Source organism: Gopherus evgoodei, chromosome 1, assembly GCF_007399415.2.
Source record: "Gopherus evgoodei ecotype Sinaloan lineage chromosome 1, rGopEvg1_v1.p, whole genome shotgun sequence".
Classification (NCBI taxonomy): domain Eukaryota; kingdom Metazoa; phylum Chordata; order Testudines; family Testudinidae; genus Gopherus; species Gopherus evgoodei.
Genome location: NC_044322.1, coordinates 58,514,517 through 58,538,817, shown reverse-complemented (window position 1 = coordinate 58,538,817; position 24,301 = coordinate 58,514,517). Strand labels below are relative to the sequence as shown.

At 47.1% G+C, this 24,301-nt stretch overlaps 1 long non-coding RNA gene across 1 annotated transcript; it reads left to right on the top strand.

Annotated features, from left to right (window-relative positions):
- Positions 1–10,440: 10,440 nt before the first annotated feature.
- LOC115645945 lies at positions 10,441–22,852 on the top strand. The gene is made up of 4 exons (XR_003998878.1): positions 10,441–10,452; positions 12,274–12,277; positions 19,286–19,290; positions 22,776–22,852. It is a non-coding gene; the product is annotated as an uncharacterized LOC115645945 (long non-coding RNA).
- Positions 22,853–24,301: the final 1,449 nt, after the last annotated feature.

Below are 24,301 nucleotides of genomic sequence, written 5' to 3'. Positions count from 1 at the left end.
ATTTGAGGATGTTTGGACCTTGTCTTTTGGTTTGCCTAGTTATAAGTGTCTGTTTTCAAGTTTTGATGTGTTTGAGTCTGGGAGTTTGGTTCAGGCTCAACTCTAGTAATAACTAGCTTACAATGTAAGGATTGACTCCTGCAGCCCTGATACGCTTACATGGGGCATTAACTCAGACAGAAAACAAACATCAGATAGCTGTGCAGTTGAGGAGATATACTGGTAACATGACCGGCATATGAAAGTTTCATATAAGGAATATTTTGAAGGAGGGATTTAAAGGAAGAGAGAAAAAATGCTTAGTTGACAAGAACTGTAAATTAAATATTCCAGAGGCTGACAATTTCTGTGCCTTCCTGTTCTAATCTTTAATAATTCTTCTTCATCTTCTGTCATTCTAAGACATCCTAGGTTCTACATTAATTCGTAACAGTATAACTCTGTATTGTTTGGCTACACTTCGTCACTTCTGTACTAACAAAGGGGTGAGATTTTCAAATATAGCTCCAAAGGCCTCAATCCTGCAAAGACTAAAACTAACATGTAACTTTATGCACTGTTAATTCTCCTACTGAAGTTAAGCATTTGTGTAGAATCAGGGCCTACACAACCAAAGGTCTTCAGCACCTCAAAATAGTTAATTTTGCATTTGGGAATATGTAAACAGGGAACTGTGCACACAAAACTCTCATATGCAAATAAAAATAGATCCTGGAGTGTACAAATGGGCACAGTCTCTGAGCACACAGGTACTACTCAGATCAAATTCGTAGATCATATATGCATACTCATTCTGCACGCATGCAAATGCACATTTTGCTGCCACAACGCGTGCATCAATGTTTTAAAATGTATTCAAGAGTAATTCTCTGAGTTGTTTGGGGGGTTTTATTCTATATTTTAGGCCTGTGGTCAAACAATAATTCTCTGGCTGGTTCATTCTTGGATGTATTTACATATTTATGCAACATAGTCATGTTCTCACAGTTCTCAAACTGTAGTTTCAATATGTGTTTTGCCTGGCCTTTCCCAGTGAGATAAACCACTGATTTCCTGAATTAGCACTGAACTCTGGTCACAGCTGTTTTGCAACTCTGAAATCTCCTAAATGTGAAATCATTCAACCCTACTTCACTTCAGCAAAGCCTCCTGAATGGATTGAGAAGAAAAGTTGAATTCTACTTTAGATTAGATCTATATCGACTTAATCCATGACAATAGCCTTCTCAAATGTAAATGATTCCATATTGAGTCTAAGTACCTAACACAGATTATTTGTTACATTTCAGTTTTAAATTATGAGCTGGAAATAGCAATAATAGAGGATGTTTTTGTTTGTTTTTATTTTGTTGCTTTCCCCCCTCCCTTCTTGGCCTTTAACAAATATGTCAAAATGACAAGAAGAAGAAGAAGAAAGATAGTAACAGTACCAATCAAAATGAATCACAGTTTAAAAACCCATTAAGATGCATATGTTAGTCAGTACAACCACACAGCCTTGTTGTAACCCTTGTTCTTCTTGCTCCCTCTTGCCCTTTTGTTCCTCTTAATCCATGTGTTGTGTCATGCTTTTCTGTAGATTGCAAGCTCAACGAGGCTGGGCTGGAAACTGTGGTGTGGCAATGCCTCTTTGCACTGTACCAGCAAGAAATTCTGGCTGTAAACCCAGCTCAGTTGGCCATGGAGGGATCACCTCAAAATAGAAGGATCTTCTCATGTTATGGATCTTCCTACACCAACTTTACCTTCCTTATTATGAACATGGCAAGGGGAAAGGGGGCATGGCTGGGATTTCCTTACATCCCTCCGATCCGCTGCTTTCATTGCTAGGGCTGCTGTTAAAGTGCTCTGGGGCTTTTGGTGCCTGGCACAACTCAGCTCACCCTTTATGCCTGGAGACCAGCTCAGTACACAATCAGTCCATGATCAAGGGAGGGAAAAGGTGAGCTTTATAACACCTTTATAGCACCCTCCCCAGACCTGTGTCATGTGTAGTTCATCCAGATCCCCGGATCTGGCCTCATATCTTCTACTAAGTGTTTGGCATATTTTGGGATGCTGTAAATAAATAAATAAATAAAATTATTATTATTATTATTATTATTATTATTATTATTATTATACCAATATTTTTGCATGCAATGTTGTTGTAGTCATCTCAATCCCAGGATATTAGAGACAAGGTGGATGAGGTAATGTCTTTTACTGGACTGACTTCTTCTGGTGAGAGAGAGAGAAACTTTTAAACGTACACAGAGCTCTTAAATGCAGTAAGAGCAAGTTTGCGCTACAAAATTAAGGTGACCTAAGTTAGGTCAATGTACAGCCACATCTGTAATTAAATCACTTTTGCATATCCACAGTATGCTCCTCTACTGCATAAGCTAAAAGCCACATGGCCGTAGCAGACTCATCAATCTCTAGCTGGGCAAGGTGCCTCTAGAGGGCAACAGAGTGCCCCACCAAGCAGGCCTGGGTTACATATGCACTGTGTATTCTCTCGCAGAGGTGGAGTTATTAAATCGGCAAGGTGGGCAAGTTAATATTAGCAGGAATGCCTTTTTAGTATGGACACTTACAGAGTTAGGTTGTAAGCTACCTTGTGTTGACATAACTCTGTAGTGTAGACCAGGCCTCAGCGAGTCACAGCTAAACATAAGATGGAACGGATTGTTTAGCATAAGTAGTTAACATGCTTTTCAAGGGACAATTCCAGGTGCAGTTATCGCTTTGTGAAAAGTGTTCACCCACAGGTGATATAGCGTTTTTGTTTCTTTTCTCGTTTTCCTGTGTGAGTTTATTCAAGAGTAATCCCACTGTCTCTGATCTATCAGTCCTCATTCTAAAGGAAATTTGCACAACACTTTCAAAATATGAGCTTGAGAGCTTAAATTCATAACTTTGCTAAACACTAAAAATTATAGCTTGAACAGAGATACTGGATTTATGGCTTCTGACAACAATCTATAACGCACTAACAACCACCTCCGAGCTGCCTTTCCCCACCTTTCCTTTCCACCTTGATATGGTCTCGCATGATATTCTTATAGATAAACTAGGCAAATACAATTTTGATGGGGCTACTATAAAGTGGGTGCATAACTGGCTGGATAAACATACTCAGAGAGTAGTTATTAATGGGTCCCAATCCTGCTGGAAAGGTATAACAAGTGAGGTTCCACAGGGGTCTGTTTTGGGACTGGCTCCGTTCAATATCTTCATCAATGACTTAGATATTGGCATAGAAAGTACGCTTATTAAGTTTGCAGATGATACCAAACTGGGAGGGATTGCAGCTGCTTTGGAGGACAGGGTCATAATTTAAAATGATCTGGACAAATTGGAGAAATGGTCTGAGGTAAACAGGATGAAGTTTAACAAAGACAAATGCAAAGTGCTCCACTTAGGAAGGAAAAATCAGTTTCACATATACAAAGTGGGAAGAGACTGTCTAGGAAGGAGTATAGCAGAAATGGATCTAGGGGTTATAGTGGACCACAAGCTAAATATGAGTCAACAGTGTGATGCTGTTGCAAAAAAAGCAAACGTGATTCTGGGATGCATTAACAGGTGTGTTGTGAACAAGACACGAGAAAAAGACGGTTACTCACCTTTGTAACTGTTGTTCTTCGAGATGTGTTGCTCACATCCATTCCAGTTAGGTGTGCGCGCCGCGCGTGCACGTTCGTCGGAAACTTTTTTACCCTAGCAACTCCAGTGGGCCGGCAGGTCGCCCCCTGGAGTGGCGCCGCCATGGCGCCCAATATATATCCCTGCCGGCCCGCCCGCTCCTCAGTTCCTTCTTGCCGGCTACTCCGACAGTGGGGAAGGAGGGCGGGTGTGGAATGGATGTGAGCAACACATCTCGAAGAACAACAGTTACAAAGGTGAGTAACCGTCTTTTCTTCTTCGAGTGATTGCTCACATCCATTCCAGTTAGGTGACTCCCAAGCCATACCTAGGCGGTGGGGTCGGAGTGAGAAGTCGCGGCATGGAGCACTGCAGTTCCGAAAGCTGCATCCTCCCTCGACTGCTGGACCAGGGCGTAGTGGGAAGCAAAGGTGTGGACCGATGACCAGGTCGCTGCCCGACAGATTTCCTGGATGGGCACGCGGGCGAGGAAAGCCAGCGACGACGCCTGCGCCCTGGTAGAATGCGCAGTCACACGGCCCGTAGGGACATGGGCCAAGTCATAACAGGTCCTGATACAGGACGTAACCCAAGAGGATACCCTCTGGGAGGAGATAGGAAGCCCTTTCATACGCTCTGCTACCGCCACGAAAAGCTGGGGGGATTTTCGGAAGGGCTTAGTCCTCTCTATGTAGAACGCGAGAGCCCTACGGACATCCAGCGAGTGGAGCTGCTGCTCCCTGCCTGAGGAGTGAGGTTTTGGGAAAAAAAACCGGAAGGAAAATCTCTTGGTTGACGTGGAAGGCTGAGACCACCTTGGGCAGAAAAGCAGGGTGTGGTCTCAGCTGCACCTTGTCCTTGTGGAAGACCGTATATGGGGGGTCTACCACAAGAGCTCGGAGCTCCGACACCCGTCTAGCTGAGGTGATAGCCACTAGAAAGGCAGTTTTCCAAGAGAGGTAGAGCAGGAAGCAAGTAGCTAACGGCTCAAAGGGGGGCCCCATGAGCCGGGACAACACCAGGTTAAGATCCCAGGTTGGAGCAGGGGGACGGACGTTAGGGAATAATCGTTCCAGCCCTTTCAGGAATCTCGACACCGTCGGGTGAGAAAAAACGGAGCGACCGTCCGCACCCGGGTGAAAGGTGGAGATAGCTGCTAGGTGGACTCGCAACGACGATAAGGCCAGACCTTGCCCTTTGAGGGACCAAACGTAGTCTAAGATTTCGGTTATCGAAACTTCCATAGGGCGGAGATTTCTCTCTACGCACCAACAGGAGAAGCGCTTCCATTTCGCCGAATATGTGGCTCTTGTGGACGGTTTCCTGCTGCTCAAGAGCACCTCTCTTACAGGCGTGGAGCAGCGCAGCTCGGAACCAGTCAGCCACGCAGGAGCCACGCCGCTAGGTGCAGCGACTGCAGGTCTGGGTGACAGAGGGTCCCGTGGTCCTGGGTAATCAGGTCCGGATGAAGGGGCAGGGGAACTGGGTCGGCTATGGCCAAGTCCAGCAGCATGGTGTACCAGTGCTGCCTGGGCCATGCCGGGGCCACCATGATCACGAGAGCCCTGTCTCTGCGCACCTTCAGGAGGACCTTGTGGACCAGAGGGAACGGGGGAAACGCATAGTACAGGTGGGTCGACCACTGGATGAGGAAGGCATCCGCTATCGACCCCGGCTCCCTGCCCTGAAAGGAGCAGAACGCTTGGCACTTCCTGTTCCCCTTGGACGCGAAGAGGTCCACCCGGGGATAACCCCACCTCCGGAAAATGGAGAGAGCGACGTCCGGGCGAAGGGACCACTCGTGTGACAGGAAGGATCTGCTCAATCGATCCGCCAGCGTGTTCCGTACTCCAGGGAGGAAGGAAGCCCTGAGGTGAATGGAGTGGGCTACGCAAAAGTCCCAGAGTCGTATCGCCTCGTGGCACAGGGAGGAGGACCTGGTGCCGCCCTGCTTGTTGATATAGTACATGGTCGTCGTGTTGTCCGTGAACACGGCGACACAACGACCCTGAAGCTGATGACAGAACGCTTGACAAGCAAGGCGGACCGCTCTCAACTCCCGCATGTTGATGTGTAGCCCCACCTCCTCCTGGGACCACAGGCCCTGTGTCCGCAGGGCCCCTAGGTGGGCCCCCCAGCCTAGATCTGAGGCATCCGTTGTCAGGGATACCGAGGGCTGAGAGGGGTGGAAGGGAAGACCCGCACATAATACGGACTGGTCTAGCCACCAGCCGAGAGAATCTAAGACCTTCTGGGGGATTGTGACTAACATGTCTAACGGTTGCCTTGCCGACCTGTAATGACTGATAAGCCACAGCTGGAGAGGCCTCATGTGGAGCCGAGCGTAGTCGGTCACAAAGGTGCACGCCGCCATGTGGCCTAACAGGGTTAGACATGTCCTCACTGACGTCAATGGGGCTGACCGCAAACGTTGAACGATCGCCGCCATGGTCTGAAACCATTGCAGAGGCAGGGAGGCCCTGCCCACAGTGGCGTCCAGGACGGCCCCGATAAATTCCACCTTCTGCGTGGGCCTCAGGGTGGACTTGTCTGTGTTTATCAAGAGGCCCAGACTTGCAAACATGCCGGTGATCACGCGGACATGGCTGTTGACTTGCTGTTCCGACATGCCCCGAATCAACCAGTCGTCCAGATAAGGGAACACGTGGACACGGTTGCGCCGAAGATGCGCCACGACAACTGCCATGCATTTTGTAAACACCCTCGGGGCCGTGGACAGGCCGAATGGGAGGACTGCAAACTGATAATGAAGAGCCCCCACAACGAAGTGGAGAAAGCGTCTGTGGCGTGGCCAAATGGCAATGTGGAAATACGCGTCCTGCATGTCGAGGGAGGGCGTACCAGTCTCCCGGATCCAGGGATGGAATAATGGTCCCCAGGGATACCATGCGGAACTTCAACTTCACGAGGTATTTGTTGAGTTCTCGCAGGTCGAGGATAGGCCTGAGGCCCCCCTTGGCCTTGGGGATCAGAAAGTAGCGGGAATAAAACCCCTTGCCTTTCTCGTTTTCCGGAACCGCCTCTATAGCTCCTTTGCTGAGGAGCGTCTGCACCTCCTGCCGAAGGAATTGCTCGTGAGAGGGGTCCCTGAAGAGGGACGAGGAAGGAGGGCGGGAAGGAGGAAATGAAACAAACTGCAGGCGGTATCCCGTCTGCACCATGCTCAAGACCCAGCGGTCCGATGTTATTTGGGACCACGCCGGGAGGAAAAACGAAAGGCGGTTGGAAAACGGGGGGGAAGGATCCATAGGGGAAACTGTTACCGCGCCCTCGGGCGCACCTTCAAAATGAAGGCTTAGGACCAGGCGGGGGTTTTGAGGAGCCTTGGTTCTGCCCCCCTTGGTTCCCCGACTGTCTGCGCCTTCCGTTCCTGCCGCGGCGCCTTAAAGGTCCTGCCGCTGGCGGAACTGGGAAAACGGCCTACGTTGCTGCTGTTGTTGCGACCTAAAGGGTCTACGCTGCGTCACGGGGTTGTGCATCCCGAGGGACCGCATAATAACCCGGTTGTCTTTTAGACTCTTGAGTCTGGGGTCTGTCTTATCAGAAAACAGGCCCTGGCCTTCGAAAGGAAGGTCCTGTATGGTGTGCTGGAGCTCCGGCGGAAGTCCGGAAACCTGCAGCCAGGAGATGCGACGCATCGTAACTCCTGACGCGAGGGTACGGGCAGCCGAGTCCGCAGCGTCCAAGGAGGCTTGTAAGGCCGTGCGTGCGACCTTCTTGCCTTCGTCCAAGATGGCCGTAAACTCTTGGCGAGCATCCTGTGGCAGCAGCTCCTTAAATTTGTCCACTGCCACCCAGGAATTAAAGGCATATCTGCTCAGCAGGGCCTGCTGGTTGGAGACCCTGAGCTGCAGCGCCCCAGCCGAATACACCTTACGGCCAAGGAGGTCCATCCGCCTGGCTTCTCTGGATTTGGGGGCTGGAGCCTCCTGGCCGTGACGCTCCCTATCGTTCACTGATTGCACCACCAGTGAACCCGGAGTCGGGTGTACATGGAGATATTCGTATCCCCTAGAAGGGGCCATGTACTTCCTCTCGACTCCTTTCGCTGTCGGAGGGATGGAGGCCGGGGACTGCCAGATGGTATTGGCGTTGGCCTGGATGGTCCGTATGAAGGGCAGGGCGACCCTGGTGGGAGCATCAGAAGAGAGGATGGTTACAATTGGATCCTCTATCTCCGAGACCTCCTCTGCCTGCAAACTCAGATTTTGAGCCAAGCGCCTGAGGAGGTCTTGGTGCGCCCTGAGATCCAGCGGGGGGGGACTGTTGGAGGAGGTACCCGCCACCGCCTCATCCGGGGAGGAGGAAGATGAGACCCCAGGCACGAGAGTGTCTAACTGAGGGTCTTCCTCAGCCCTCGCCTCTGCCTCCGGAGCCGCAGCGGAGTCCTGCTGCTTGGACCCTTCCTCCCCTTCCGGGGAGGGAGGGGGGCGAGACAATGAGGCTTCAGGGGCCCTACGCTCCGCAGTCGCCGGTCTAGCAGGGAGCTGCTGGGGGCCCTGGGCCTGATGGTATGCCCAGGGTGTCCAGAATCCCCACTGTTGTGGGCCTTGGTCCTGCAGCGGCGGATCACCGAACAGCGCCGCCTGCCTGTCGGTGCCCAGCGCATACCCGCTGTCCGTCTGGGAAGATACGGACGGCTGTCTCGAGGGCCATGGTGGGGCCGACCCTGGATGGTAAGGGTCTGCGCGGGCCGGCACGGAGGATCGTCTCGGTGCCGGGGACCGGTGCCGGGAGTCATATCGGTGCCGGGATCGGGATCGGGACCAGGATCTGTCACGGTGCCGGGATCCTGATCGGTACCGGGCGCCGCTTCAGTGCCGGGACCTGCCACCAGCTCGGTGCCGGGAGGTCGACCGGGACCTGCCACCAGCTCGGTGCCGGGAGGTCGACCGAGACCGGGACCTGCCACCAGCTCGGTGCCGGGAGGTCGACCGGTGCGGCGAGTAGCGTCGGGACCCGCTCCTGGAATCGCGGTGCCGGTGTGGACGACTGGAGCCTGACCGCGACCGTCTCGATGCCGACCGGTGCTGCGAGTGCGACCGGTACCGCTGAGGGGAGTGGTGCCGGGACTGCGAGCGGCGTCGGGATCTGGAGCGCCCAAGACATCGGGACCTGGATCGTGAACGACTGTCTCTGGGCGGTGCCGATATCATGGGCTTGCCTCTGGACACGACCCGCACCGGAGGTACCGGGGGTGGCAGCCGAGTGGGCTCAGTCAGGGCAATAAGGTCCCGAGCCGAGGCGAAGGTCTCCGGTGTGGACGGGACCACTATCTCAACCCCAGATCTCATGGGGGAGCTCGGCGGTACCGGACTCAACGGACCCGCCGGGCCCGGAGTCAACGGTGCTGACGGTGCCGGCGGCGCCACGGCCGATGTCGAGGCCGGGCGCTCTAGCCGGGTCTTCCTGGCCGGAGTATCAGACTTCGACGGCCTTGGCTCTGACTCCAGTGCCGGAGAGGGTCGGTGCCGAGGAGTCTTCTCGGTGCCGGAGCGATCCGGTGCCGGTGCCGATACCCCGGCCTGCGAAGCCGTCGGGTCAAGTGCCGCCTCCATTAGGAGAGTTCGGAGCCTTTGATCCCTCTCCTTCTTTGTCCTCGGCTTAAAGGCCTTACAGATGCGGCACTTGTCGGATCTGTGCGATTCCCCGAGGCACTTCAGGCACGCTTCGTGGGGATCGCTGGTAGGCATGGGCTTCTTGTAGGCCGCACACTGCTTGAAGCCCGGCGAAACAGGCATGAGCCTGGTGCCGGGTGCCGGGAAGGGCTAAGCCCCCGGCGAAGAACTACTTAACAACTATTTAACTTAACTATCTACTTAACCAACTAATTAACAACTATAATGGACTAGAGATGAACGATAGATAAACGATAGAGAACTAGGAGAGCTAGGGACGTGGAGGACAGCTATGCCGCGCTCCACAGTTCCAACGACCGACACGGAGGTAAGAAGGAACTGAGGAGCGGGCGGGCCGGCAGGGATATATATTGGGCGCCATGGCGGCGCCACTCCAGGGGGCGACCTGCCGGCCCACTGGAGTTGCTAGGGTAAAAAAGTTTCCGACGAACGTGCACGCGCGGCGCGCACACCTAACTGGAATGGATGTGAGCAATCACTCGAAGAAGAATCATTCTTTCGCTCTACTCTGCGCTGGTTAGGCCTCAACTGGAGTATTGTGTCTAGTTCTGGGCACCACATTTCAAGAAAGATGTGGAGAAACTGGAGAGGGTCCAGAGAAGTGCAACAAGAATGATTAAAGGTCTTGAGAATATGATCTATGAAGGAAGGCTGAAAGAATTGGGTTTGTTTAGTTTGGAAAGGAGAAGACTGAGAAGGAAAATGGTAGCAGCTTTCAGGTATCTAAAAGGGTGTCATCAGGAGGAGGGAGAAAACTTGTTCACTTTAGCCTCTAAGGATAGAATAAGAAGCAATGGGCTTAAACTGCAGCAAGGGAGGTTTAGGTTGGACATTAGGAAAAAATTCCTAACTGTCAGGGTGGTTAAACACTGGAATAAATTGCCTAGGGAGGTTGTGGAATCTCCATCTCTGGAGATATTTAAGAGTAGGTTTAGATAAATGTCTATCAGGGATGGTCTAGACAGTATTTGGTCCTGCCATGAGGGCAGGGGACTGGACTCGATGACCTCTCGAGGTCCCTTCCAGTCCTAGAATCTATGAATCTATGAAAAACCTTATGACTGGAAGGGTTTTAATGGGCCACTTCACCTTGAATGATCCCTTGAAATATGCAATAACTACTTATGTACTCTAAACAATCTGTTTCACCTTGGATTTAACTGTGACACTCTGGCTGTGTCTACACTACAAAATTAAGTCAACCTAACCTACATTGGCATACAGCTGCCGCAGTAATTACATCACTTTTGCGTATCTATACTTTGCTTCTTGTGCTGGTGGTGCACATCTTCATCAGGAGCCCTTGCACCTATTGAACTATCAGTGTGGGGTATTGTGGGACGACTTCTGAAAGACAGCAACAGGTGGTGTAAGCAATGCAGTGTCTACACTGACACTGAGTTGACCTAAGTACATTGACATTGACTCTACACTTCTCATGGAGGTAACTTAAAGAGCCGCCTTATGTTTTAACCCCACTCTCAAAGGCTTTCAGTCTTTACTGTATAAACTTTAGTTACTGTGATTATTATTTATCATTGTTATTGTGGTAGTGCCTAGGGGCCTCAACAACATCAGGGTCCCATTGTGTTAGGGATCATACAAACATAGTAGATGGCAGTCCCTTCCCCCAAAGAACTTACTATTTAAATTTTAGTAAAAAGGGGCTCTCTGGAGTATAGAGCCCTTCAAAACTGTTGCTGGGTTAACAGCATCCTCATCATGGAGGGACACAAAGCCCATCCTACCTACTGAGCATAAGTGGAGACTTTGTGGTCTCCACAGCTGATTGTGTACCTTGAACTCTATTCCCTAACTAGTGTTATGCTATGCCATCACTACCCATCTGCACCTCCAGACTGGCTCTTACGTTCATCAATTGTTGAGAATTTTTCATACCTGATAGAGTTCAAGGGTTTTGTCACAGATACTAGTACACACTACAGACCTGATTCAGCAGAGCACTTACATACCTATGTGCTTATCTTTGAGCATGGGAGTAGGCCCACTCCAGTACTCTACTGCTTCAGGGCCTATACAGGGTTGAGATAAATCAGATGCTTGTTTCAAAAAGATTACTTAAGATGTTCTGCATGTGACCTAGTCCTGTATAGATTGTACTTTGAGTAGACGGGAAGGATTAAGCTGATTAAGCGTGATCTCCTCCCACCTGAAAACAATGGGGACAGAAGGTTGAAAAACAGGTTCCTGAGGCTGTTGTTTTGATCCAATAGAGAGATGAAAAATCACAAAAATTATTAACATTGCCACCAGGCCCTAGAAAAAGATAAACAGGAAAGTTAGAAAGACTTTCAGTGCAGCTTCATTTTGAGCGTGGCAAGGAATCCATGAGATAACTATATTTTCAATATTGTGCAAAGAATAGTATTGCACAAATATCTTTATCTATCATTACATCCTGAATATGTCAGGACTGCCTGAGGGGTTGGGGGCAAGTGGGACAATTTGCACCAGGCCCCGGGCCCTGCAGGGGACCCCACAAGAGTTTTTCAGGGCCCCTGTAGTGGGGTCCTTCACCAGCTCCGGGGGCCCCAGAAAACTCTCATGGGGCCCAGGGCCCCGGAGCTTCTTCTGCTTCTGGTCTTTGGCAGCAATTCAGCAGCGGGGGGCCCTTCTGCTCTGGGACCCGCTACCGAAGTGCCCCAAAGACCCGCGGCGGGGGCTCCTTCTGCCCCGAGACCCACTGCCGAACTGCTAAACTAAGGGCTGGGGGAAAGCTAACAGGTGCAGAAGAGCACATGGTTCGGACAGAGACATCCCTGAGGGGACAATCTATTAAAGGAGATTCTCTATGTTCTAGAAAGGAGGAAAGGATGGAAATGATAAGATATTGGTAGGATATGATCAGAAACAGTCAAATGAAAAAGATTCTGATTCAATTACATCATGTAATGGCAGACAGCTAAAAAGTGACAAGTTTTTAAAGTGCTTATATACCAATGCTAGAAGTCTAAATAATAAGAAAAGTGAACTAGTGTGCCTCATATTAAATGAGAATATTGATATAATAGGCATCACAGAAACTTCGTGGAATGAGGATAATCAGTGGGACACAGTAATATCCGGGTACCAAATATATTGGAAGGGCAGAACAGGTCGTGCTGGTGGGGGGAGCGGCATTATATGTGAAAGAAAGCTTAGAATCAAATGAAGTAAAAATCTTAAATGAACCAAACCGTACCATAGAATCTCTATGGATAGTAATTCCATGCTCTAACAACAAGAATATTGCAGTAGGGATATATTACCAACCACCTGAGCAGGATGGTGATAGTCACTGTGAAATGCTCAGGGAAATTAGAAAGGCTATTAAAATAAAAAACTCAGTAATAATGGGGGATTTCAACTATCCACATATGGACTAGGTACATATCACCTCGGGATGGGACACAAAGATAAAGTTTCTTGACACCTTAAATGACTTCTTCTTGGAGCAACTAGTCCTGGAACCCACAAGAGGAGAGGTAATTCTTGATTTAGTCCTAAGTGGAGCACAGGATCTGGTCCAAGAGGTGAATATAGCTGGACCACTTGGTAATAGTGACTATAATATAATTTAGTTCTTCAGATGCATAGCATGGAACATGTAGTAAGGAGATATATATACATACAGAACATGAAAAGGTGGAAGTAGTCATATCAACTCTGGAAGGCTAATTAATTAAGATGAGCTATTATCAGTAGGAGAAAAAAAACTTCTGTAGTGATAATCAAGATGGCCCATTTCAGACAGCTGACAAGAGGTGTGAGGATACTTAAGATGGGGAACTAGAGTCAATCTGTGTAATGACTCAGCCATTCCCAGTCTCAATTCAAGCCTAAGTTAATGGTATCTAGTTTGCATGTTAATTTAAGTTCAGCAGTTTCTCGTTGGAATCTGTTTTTGAAGCTTTTCTGCTGCAAAATTGCCACCTTTAAGCCTGTTACTGAGTGACCAGAGAGGTTGAAGTATTCTCCTACTGGTTTTTGAAAACACTTCAACCTCTCTGGTCACTCAGTAACAGGCTTAAAGGTGGCAATTTTGCAACAGAAAAACTTCATCAGAAGCAGGTAGCCTGCTAAAGAACCAGTGGGGCCACTGGACGATCAAGATGCTAAAGGAGCACCCAAGGTGATAAGGCCTTTGAAGAGAAACTAAATGTGTATGCAGATATGCATGTGCAAAGTTGTGTATGCACTGCTGGAAGCTGGGCTGAGACCTCGCTGAAAATCAGACCTCACATATGTGCCTAGTTATGTATTTGTTTGTTTCTCAAAGCACAGTGAGCTATCCTCTGTTAGAGAACATAAACTACTTTAAAATGTACGGCAGATGGCAGAATTTGATGGCGTAGATAAACCATGCATTGGCATGAAAGGGATTAAGGTACTGCTTTGGACTGGAGTGGACCTGCCCCTCCACACCTGTGGATCATGCCAGGACTGGAGGAAGAATTAAAATGAGGAAAATCTGCTCAGCTGGGGCAACCCTGGGAAGGGAGCAGGCTGTTGAACTTCTCCAGTCCCTAAGAAAGGGCTGACAGCCTGCAGAGCCCCTACCCTTGTGGGACATGGCTGAGATTTGCACTGCAGCCCAGTGAACTATGAAGTGGACAGTAGAGGCCCCTACCCTGGAGGGAGCTGCTTACAGGTTTCTGCTTTCTTTTCTTTTGTTTAACCTCATTTGCTGTTTGTGGGTTTTTTTGTTGTTTCACTTGAGACCCCCCCAAGAGGAGATGAAACATCCAAGAGGCCTTGGCCAGAGGGTTAATTGCTGGCCAGTTAGAAAGACACACCATGCAGCATTAGAGTGACCAGATGTCCCAATTTTGTAAGGACAGTCCAGATATTTGAGACTTTTTTTAATATGGGATCCTATTACCCCCAATCCCCACCCTGATTTTTCACACTTGATATCTGGTCACTCTAGGCAGCATCCACTGGGGTAGAGTTAATTGAACTCACACATGTATGCTTCCCATGTAGCTCCTAAAGCAGGTGCTCTAACATGGGCATGTGTGTGATACAACGTTGTTATTTGTATCATGAATGCCAAATTCAGCCCTCAAATGCAATCCACTGAGTCAATGGTGTAATGAAATTAGAATATGGCCTTGTACTTGTGCAGCTGTCATAGAAAATTAAGTTGTGTGAGTGTAAATAAGATAGAATTTGTTCCAAGGTTTAGAAAATAGAGGAGACTTTGCCAGGAAAAAATAAAGGGGGAGGGGGGAGTTGGGGAGGATACTGTTACATTGAAAACTAGTCAATTTGAAAAAATGATTTAAAGGTAGCCTCTCGTTCTAGACCTGCCTATGAATTTGCATGGTTTTGCAGTCATATAGTGCTTTTTTGACTGTTTTCCTCTCCTCTGTGTCTGTGCAAAAGATACACTATATATCAAGAAAAATGATGTACTGTTTGTGCATACATACCTATGTATGAGAGTGCACTGGAGAGAGAGCTACATCTACAGGATCTGTGTTTGTCTAGCCAGGTCTCTGTGTGTGTATGTAGTTGGATAAACATACATACTGTAGGTAGCCTGATTTTCATATATTAACATCTCCACTGCGGACAGTTCTCATGCTTTGTGCGGGTGGCTCTGACTCACAGCCAGCTCTGCTCTGTTATGTAAACCCAGGCATGCGTGATCTAATAGCTAGAGACAACTGCAGGGAAGGGGACTTCAGTTAAGAAGAGTCAGTTGGGGACAGAGAACACTGTGTCTTTTTGTTAACTGATATAACAGAAAAAAACAGAGAACTTCACTGGGACTGTGTCCCAAAAGCCCTCCTGCTTTTTAAATCAGTTATTGCAAACTGCATCAGGGAAACAGGAAAAAGGCTTGGGTGAAATTTTGATCCCCTTGCAAATCTTCAATCAAAGCTCTTTGCATGAGACAGTAATGTAGGTGTTGCAGGGGAAACGGAATTCTCCCCACGGCATGTAAAAAGGGTGCCAACAACCAGCATGATGGCATGGGAATAAGTTTTAGAATCAGGTTTCTGGTGCAGATAATGCTTCCTTTTTGTGAACATTTTCAGGTATGTCTGTGTGTTTTGGTGAGGAAATCAGAGCAGGGATAAGTATCCCCTTTTTATTTCCTCTGATTGATATGATGATTGCATTGATGTATATGTTCACTGCAGTCTTTGTTCGCCAGTGATCTTTCACAGCACAGCAGCCAAGAGAGTGGGATGAATTTATTTCCAGAATCTGTGCTGAAATAGCATGACAGGTATAAAAGAGACATGCCACCTGCCATATCTCTGCTGCACTGTTCCTGCACAGACCCTAGATTCAGGAGGGACCTCAGCAGTCGGGCTATGCTGCTCTTGCAGAAGAAATAAATCATGGAGGCCAGGAAAGGCCCTGACTGTTCCACTCCTGCAGAAGCCAGGCTGAGATCTGCACCTGGAAAGAAAGATGGTGCCTATGGCTGGTAGAAGAGGGAGAGGAAATCTGTTGAGTTCCTCAGAAAAAGTGGGGGATGTTACCCAGGTTAAAAGCACAACAGTGTTAGAACTAGATAATGCAAAAGCTACTGGGCATACCAGGAAGAGTCCCATTGAATTATATGGGACTACTTATGGTGGTAATCGGTATGCCTTGGTAGTGAGTGTTTGCAGAATTGGGACCTTACACGAGAATGGTCCAAAATATTGGTGGTCTCAGTTGCACTGGTATAATTCTATCTAGGTCAGCGGGCTTACTCCTGATTTACATTGTTGTACATGACAGCAGAATCAGGCCTGCTCTCTCGAATTATTACTTCCAGTTTTCTGGATCTTCTTGCAGGATATTTCAAGAGGCTGCAGGATAATTTTTAGTTCTCTAAAATGGACACAACCAGCTAAGAGAGAAGTTAAAACCTAAGTGAATACCAGAAGAGTGGCTGGTGAAATTCCACTGAGCCCCATACTCATGAGTTTCATTTTCTGTGATGACGAGACCTCTGAAGAATGGGTAGCATGTGTGGAATCTGCATTGTATTGTGACAGTAGATCCACTCTCCACAGAGTGCACATCTAAGTTCCAATTAAATGCCTCTGGGCATCACTTCAGTCACTTTTAAAGGAGAGGGAGGGGCAGGTGGGCATTGGAGCAGCTGATACAATGATCACACAGTATTCATTTGTAGATTCAAGGGTTGACTGTAGAAAAATGCATGCTGCTTATTCCGGAATGTCTGAATGGATGGTGTTCTCTGATACCTCGGGTAGCCTGAGAATCCTCCTCTCTGGGCTCTCCCTGGAGACCTTCTCTTTGCTGGAGTGGAGGAAAGCTTCTTGTTTCATTCCCTTTGCCACTGTGATATTGGCGAATGTTTATCCCCCCACCCTGCATTTGTTGTAGCTTTTTCATGTTATATGTACTGTCTGTTACTATAATTTGTATTATGGTAGCACCTAGAAATCCCAACCAAGCCTGGTGCTGCATTGTGCTAGGTCAGGGGTTGGCAACCTCTGGCACGCGGTTCGCCAGGGTAAGCACCCTTGCAGGCCAGGCCAGTTTATTTACCTGCTGCATCCGCAGGTTCAGCTGATCGTGGCTCCCACTGGCGACGGTTCACTGTCCCAGGCTAATGGGGGCTGCGGGAAGCGGCGCGGGCGAGGGATGTGCTGGCCACGGCTTCCTGCTGTGCCTATTGGCCTGGAGCGGCAAACTGCAGCCAGTGGGAGCTGCGATCAGCTGAACCTGCAGAGGTGGCAGGTAAAAAAACTGGCCCAGCCTGCTAGGGTGCCTACCCTGGCGAGCCGCATGCCAAAGGTTGCCGACCTCTGTGCTAGGTGCTGTACAAACACATAGCCAGAGACAGCCCCTGCCCTGAAGAGCTAACCCATATATAGACAAGAGAGAAAATGGTGGAGGAAACCAAGGCACAAGGAAGTGACTTACTCAGGGTCCCCCAGGTCAGTAACACAGCTGGCCACTAGGACCTCACTGCCTCCTCAGCCTGCCTATTTGTGTCAGTCTTGGTATAACACCGTGCCTGCTTGCCCCCAATTTATGAAAAAGAGGTTCCTACAAACAGCAGAATCCAAAGGTCTTATCATATCCCCTTATCGGTAAGAAGGGAATAATCTCACTACATTTCTTTCGGTCTTCTAAGGAAAACAAGTATGTCCAGGACCAAAATAATGACGCAGCCTAAAAAGTGTCCTGAGGCATCCCATCCACACCTAAACAGGCACAATCCATTTCCATCTATTCATTGCCATGGTCAGCTGGCAAAGGAAACAGCTTTCTACTGGCTCAGACCTCACAGGTTCTGAGCCTACACTCTGTGTGGGCCAAAACACTGGAGCTATTTGACCTCTTCATTATGTATTTTATGAGTGTATAAAATTCAGTTTTCAATGGAAGGCAATCCACAAATAGGATCTGAGAGTCTCACTGCTCTCACCTCCTGTTAACTTTCAGGAGGCATCGGGCACCTCTCAGGAGGGGGCCCATTAGCATTACTATGCATTACTGTCCATGTGGGCATCAAGCAGAATGTGAACCCCAGAGTCATTGCCCCACTTTCATTTCTGAAAGCGGGACAGAGCTTGAAGCACCCTTTGATTGGTGCAGCAGCCAATTGGAAAAAATCCAGCCAGTCCTCTTTAGTGCCCCAGGATAGTTGTCTTGTCCAGCAACAAGGCCCAATCCTGCGAGGGACTGGGCCCCTCCTGCAAAGTGCTCGGTTCTCTCCAGTCCTGGTGGAGCTTAGTACCTGGCATGATCAGGCCCAAACACAAGACTTGACTGTATATGCACTAGGATCAAAATGCTGAGACATGATCATTTCACGTTACAGCATTGCATTGGTCCTTCCGTTTTTAGCAGCGGACGCTGGCAATGGTATTTACATAGAAGATCTTGCAATGACTAGCGTGGTCCACTGAGTGGCGCTGTCTGTCCAGGAATGCTTAACAGATACTGAAAAATATTCTGTGACATCACAGGCGCTTCACCTGCACTCTGACGGTATTTCAGAATGCATTAATTCCTCTCCTGGTATTTTTTATTATGCTTTACCTTAGAGAAACATTATAAGAGCATTACAGTATCTTAGGCTGTTTCCACTCAAAGCTTCTCATACAGTGCTGGTGAGTCTTTAGACAGAGAAAGAATACCACTATAAGCCTAGAAGATTCGGGGTGTAACTTACAATATACCAGTATATACGGTCAGATTTTACAATATTTGAGGATCTGAGCCAAAGTGTTGGACTGATTTTAAAATGTGACCGTCGTGACTCCATCTTCCATAATGCTCAGAATCAGAGCTGGTTGAAATTTCCCCCACTCTTTTTCCTGCATAAAAATGACCTCTTTTTTCCAAAAATAAAACTTTTCATGAAATTTATCAACATTATTAAAATATTCTTTTTCACAAAATTTTCCACAATATTTTTCAGTGACTTTTTTAAATCAAAATCAATTTCTAAATCATTATTTAAATGGCCATTTACTGAAAACGTTGTGGGTTTCTTTAACTGAGAAGGTGTTTGGAAAAACAACAATTTTTTTGAAAACGATTTTTGTATATATTTTACTAAAATTTATATTATGAAAAATGGGAAATTTCAACCCTGTGAAAATGCCAATTTTTTTAAATTCATGTTCTGATATTTTTTGGCCAGTTCTAGTCCAAATGGTCTCCTTGGTAATGCATTAGATATTACTATTTATATTTGAACAGCTTTGCTAATTTTCTTGTGTGCCAAATGGATATTTTGGAGAAGTCAGTCAAGAGGTGACTAAACTTTTTTTTGCTGCAAAAAACATTGACATTACAGTTTTAAACAAAACGTATGTAAAACAAGAGGTTTTTGTCAATTCCTTGTGTGAAACTTTTTTTTATCTTTTCATACATTTAGTAGGAGCCTCAGGAAATGGATTCCTTCCCCACCAGCTGATTTGATGTGTGACCCTAGTTAAGCAATTAATGGCGTGATTGTGATTGATGGTGATTTAAGTCACAGCCTCACGTTGGCTGTGAAGCAGAGGTGCAGTGCCACAATGTGTGCTCTGGGAGACACTGAGCGCACGTTCAGACTAACCCGCGGCATCGGCGGGTTAAAATCGATTGCTTGGGGATTGATATATCGCGTCTAGTCTGGACGCGATGTATCGATCCCCGAGCGCACTTACGTCGATTCCGGAACTCCATCAACCCGAACGGAGTTCCGGAATCGACACGGAGAGCCGCGGACATCGATGCTGCGCCGTCTGGATGGGTGAGTACCTCAATTTTAGAAATTCGACTTCAGCTACGTTATTCACGTAGCTGAAGTTGCGTATCTAAAATCGATTTTAATGCCCTAGTCTGGACGTGGCCTGAGTCTTAGGCAGGTGCAATGCCTCTAAGGAGCATGATGCTGTGCCTTCATTCAAAAACAAGGTAGGCTGGTTCTCCATGCCCTATGTTCTTTGAGAGCAAAGTGGGCATGGCCTGCTTTCTCCTTTCTACCTCTGCAAATCAGAACAAAATAATTACTGGTGGCACTGTTCTTAGGCGGGGGGGACACCACAGGTGAAATCATGTGCCCTTCTTTACTCTGGAAATGCTCATTCATTGCAGTGAACTGAACAAAGACTGCTCGATCTGGGTAGATTTCATATTGATAGGATGAAATCTCTTTGGCTATAAGTCATTGATTCATAAGTGAAAAGGCAGAACAACAGTTTTTTTTGTGGGGGGGCAAAGAGCTGGATGCACCCCTCTGCCTCCCCCGATTCCACAATATCAGGAACCCTGTATTGTCCCTTCAGCCATTCACTGCTCCACATTGAGGGTTTTGTATCAGCCACCCCGGCATCTCTCATACCAGGTGCTCTTTGTAATCTCCACTCCAGCCTATCCCAAGGCATCTGTTTCAGGTTCCCATTATGTTCCTCCCATACCAATGGCTTTTCCCCAACTGAAAATTGTGGTGGGAAATGTCCTGTCTCCCTCCCTGCTCCTGAAAATGTGCCTCTGAGCGCAGGAGCACTTTGTCCATGTTTTCGTTATTTCGCATTTATGTTGTTGTAATGCCGAGACGGCCCAAGCAGATCATGTCCCCACTGCACTAGGCACTACCCAGAGCATAAGACAATCCCTCCCCAAGGAGCTGACAAACTAAAATAGACAAGACACAAATAGATGGATGAGCACAGAGGGCAAGAGTCAACACCAAGAATTTTAATATGCTTTTTGGCAGAGGGTTATTGTAAATAACTGACTCTTGATTTATCTACCTCCAATTTACACTCATTCTAGCCATCCTTAACTGGCTTATTTCTTATAGGACTCATGACAGAGGTGCTCTTCGAAGAAGGATGAGACACAGATTTTTAACAGTGAGGGTGATTAAGCATGGGAACAAACTAACAAGGGAGGTGGTGGATTATTCATCTCTTGAAGTCTTCATACCAGGACTGGGTTCCTAAAAGATCTGCTGTGTTCAAACACAAGTTGTTAGGCTCACTATAGGAGTCAATGGGTGAAATTCTGAGGGCTGTGTTACATAGGTCAAATGAGATGATCAAGTGGCCCTTGGCCCCTGAAATCTACGAACAATAGACCAAAGCAAATGAAAACCTCATTAATTTAAACTAATATTGTGGAGGACCCATTGCAAATTAAGATTGCAAATTAGTGTTTAAGCAATTAAATATTATATAAAAGCAAGAATAAATCATGACCAAACACATTTTGTTCATATACTTTGAAAATGATCATTTGCCTTTAATTACTTATGATGTTTCACAGTGTACTAGAAAAGGCCTTATGCACATTTAGTAGCACTTACTCACGGAAGTAGGTCCATGAATAAGTCCATGATTGTGAATGAGGGTAGAAGAATCAAGCCCTAAATAGTCTGTATTTTGTAAAAATAGCAAAGGCAGAGTGATGGACAACTCATTATGGGCCTAATGCAAAACACATTGAAATCTATGAATTATTTTGCTGAGAGGGTTTTTAAACTAAGGGCTGGGGGGAAACCAATAGGTGCATGTTGGACTGTTCTTTGAGTCTGGTTCTGTGACCACCCTCCAGGAGCATCGGATGCGCGTCTAACACGACTTGGCTCCACTCTTGTGTCCAGGCCACCTGGCCAGTGACTTGGCATAAGCAACGCTTAGGCTGGTAACTATAAATTCTTTGCAGAACCTGTGTGAGTATGTGTGTGAGTAAGTGATTATAACAGCTGTCAAAACTATTTTGTTGTATTTGCAATAAATGTGGCATTTTGTCTTGTCCCTCTTATAAGATCCTGTTGGTATTATTTTATTAGTGTAATGTGGAAGAGCATGTGGTTCAGACATCCCTTATGGGAGGATCTATAAATGGAGATTCCCTATTTCCTAATAAGGAGGAGAGGATGGAAAATGATAAAATACAGGGAGAATCTGATGAGAAAATGAAAAAAGAAGTCACATTCAATTACGATATGCAATAGGGGGCAGCCAAAAAATTACAAGTTTTTAAAATGCTTATATACCAATGCTAGAAGGCTAAATAATAAGATGGGTGAACTAGAGTGCCTTGTATTAAATGAGGATATTGATATAATAGGCATCACAGAAACCTGGTGGAGTGAGGATAATCAATGGGACACAGTAATACCAGGGTAAAAAATATATCAGAAGGACAGAACAGGTCATGCTGGTGGGGGAGTGGCACTATATGTGAAAGAGAGCGTAGAATCAAATGAAGTACAAATCTTAAATGAACTAAATTGTACTAGTATCAGAGGGTAGCCGTGTTAGTCTGGATCTGTAAAAGCAGCAAAGAATCCTACGTCAGTTAGTCTATAAGGTGCCACAGGATTCTTTGCTGCTTTTAAATTGTACTACACAATCTCTATGGATAGTAATTCCATGCTTGAAAAATAAGAATATAGCACAGGGGTCTGCAACCTCTGGCATGCGGCTTGGCTGGGCCAGCACCCTGGCGGGCTGGGCCAGCACCCTGGCGGGCTGGGCCAGCACCCTGGCGGGCTGGGCCAGCACCCTGGCGGGCTGGGCCAGCACCCTGGCGGGCTGGGCCAGCACCCTGGCGGGCTGGGCCAGTTTGTTTACCTGCCATGTTCACAGGTTTGGCCTATCGCGGCTCCCACTGGCCGTGGTTTGCCACTCCAGGCCAACAGGGATGGCAGGAAGCTGCAGCCTTCACATCCCTCGGCCTGTGCCACTTTCTGCAGCCCCATTGGCCTGGAGCGGCAAACCGCGTCGAGTGGGAGCCACAAATGGCAGAACCTGCCGACCCAGCAAGTAAACAAACTGGCCTGGCCGCCAGGGTGCTTACTCTGGTGAGCCACGTGCCAGAGGTTGCTGACCCCTGATATAGCAGTCGGGCTATATTATAGACCACCTGACCAGGATAGTGTTAGTGACTGTGACATGCTCAAGGAGATTAGAGAAGCTATTAAAATAAAAAACTCAGTAATAATAATAATGGGTGGTTTCAACTATCCCCATATTGACTGGGTACATATCACCTCAGGAAGGGATGCTGAGATAAAGTTTCTTGACACTTTAAATGACTGCTTTTGGAGCAGCTGGTCTTGGAACCTACAAGAAGAGAGGCAATTCTCAATTCTTGAGGGTTAGTTTTTTAGCATGGAGTTTTAAGTGTAAGGACTGGTGAGTGCATATGAGGAACATTCTCCTGTATATATTCTGCATAACCCTCCCTCACTTTCATTCTAACTAGTGTAAATATTTGTTTGCAGTAAAAACAGGATACATGCTGTGAAACCACAGAATGCAAAATATATTCAAATCCTGGAAGAGCAACAGGGGTCTTTCTGAGCTCATGGTCTCCTATCATGCTGCTCAGATGTTCCTTGGAGATGTTTCCCAGCATGTACCTTCTTTGTATTCTAAACCTGAAGATCAAATGATTGTTGATCCCAAGATGTCACTGTTGAATCATCAAAGTAATAATAACTGGGGACTGGGAGCAAATGGAGGTTGAAAGTAGAGCTGTGCCTGGGAAAGCTAATTTTATGGGAGCTGTCAGAAAACACACATGTGATATCCCATCAGAAGTTCAAAAAAAACCAAAACATTTTTACTTCCCAGAAGGTGGTTGAACACTTTAATTAAAAAAAATGCTCTCTGTAAACTATTCAAATGGGATTTGGCAGCATGTGGGGATTTAGCATTTTGGCTATAGTTATTCCTCACTTCCATGAGAGGAAGGATGGCCCAGTGCTTAGTGTACTAACCTGGAACTTGGGAGACCTGGATTTAATTCCCTACTTTGCCATAGACTTCCTGTATAAGTCTTTTAGTCTCCCTGTACCTCAGTTTCTATCTCTAAAATGGGAATAATAGCGCTGCCCTATGTCACACGGGTGTTGTGAGGCACTCAAATACCACAGTAATGGGAGAAATATAAGTACCTTACACATCTAGATTTGGGTAAAAATTCCTGTGGGCCTGAGGATCCCTGGCCATTTTCACACATTTTAATGTGTTCTCTTTGCTAGGGACAGCTGCAGGTTGCTATTCTTTCTCCAGTTAAGAATGCTAGCAAGGTCACCCTTTAGAACAAGCCAGTTTAACTCCTGGAGTAAAACAGGACTTGCCCTGTCACTCACTGCCCCCCTTCCTCACCCTTATAAACTACTACTGCCCTATCACTTCTGTAAAAGTAGCATTTTGGCCCAGGATGGTGGAATACTATAGCAATTTTCCTTATGAGATTGAAGTCCTGGTTGTGCAGTATTCCCATCTACCATCAGGAATCTAAATCCTTAATTTGAAAATGAGTTTCCCATACGGCAGCGGTAGTGCAACTCCCCAGGCCAGGGGTTTGGCTTTTGATCAGAAGGGGGGTATCCTAGTGAAATAATTATCCAGGAAGAGATGGGATCTACCATCTAAACCACGGGTAGGCAACCTATGGCACGTGAGCCAAAGGCGGAACACAAGCTGATTTTCAGTGGCACTCACACTGCTCAGGTCCTGGCCAACATCTGGGCTCTGAATTTTAATTTAATTTTAAATGAAGCTTCTTAAACA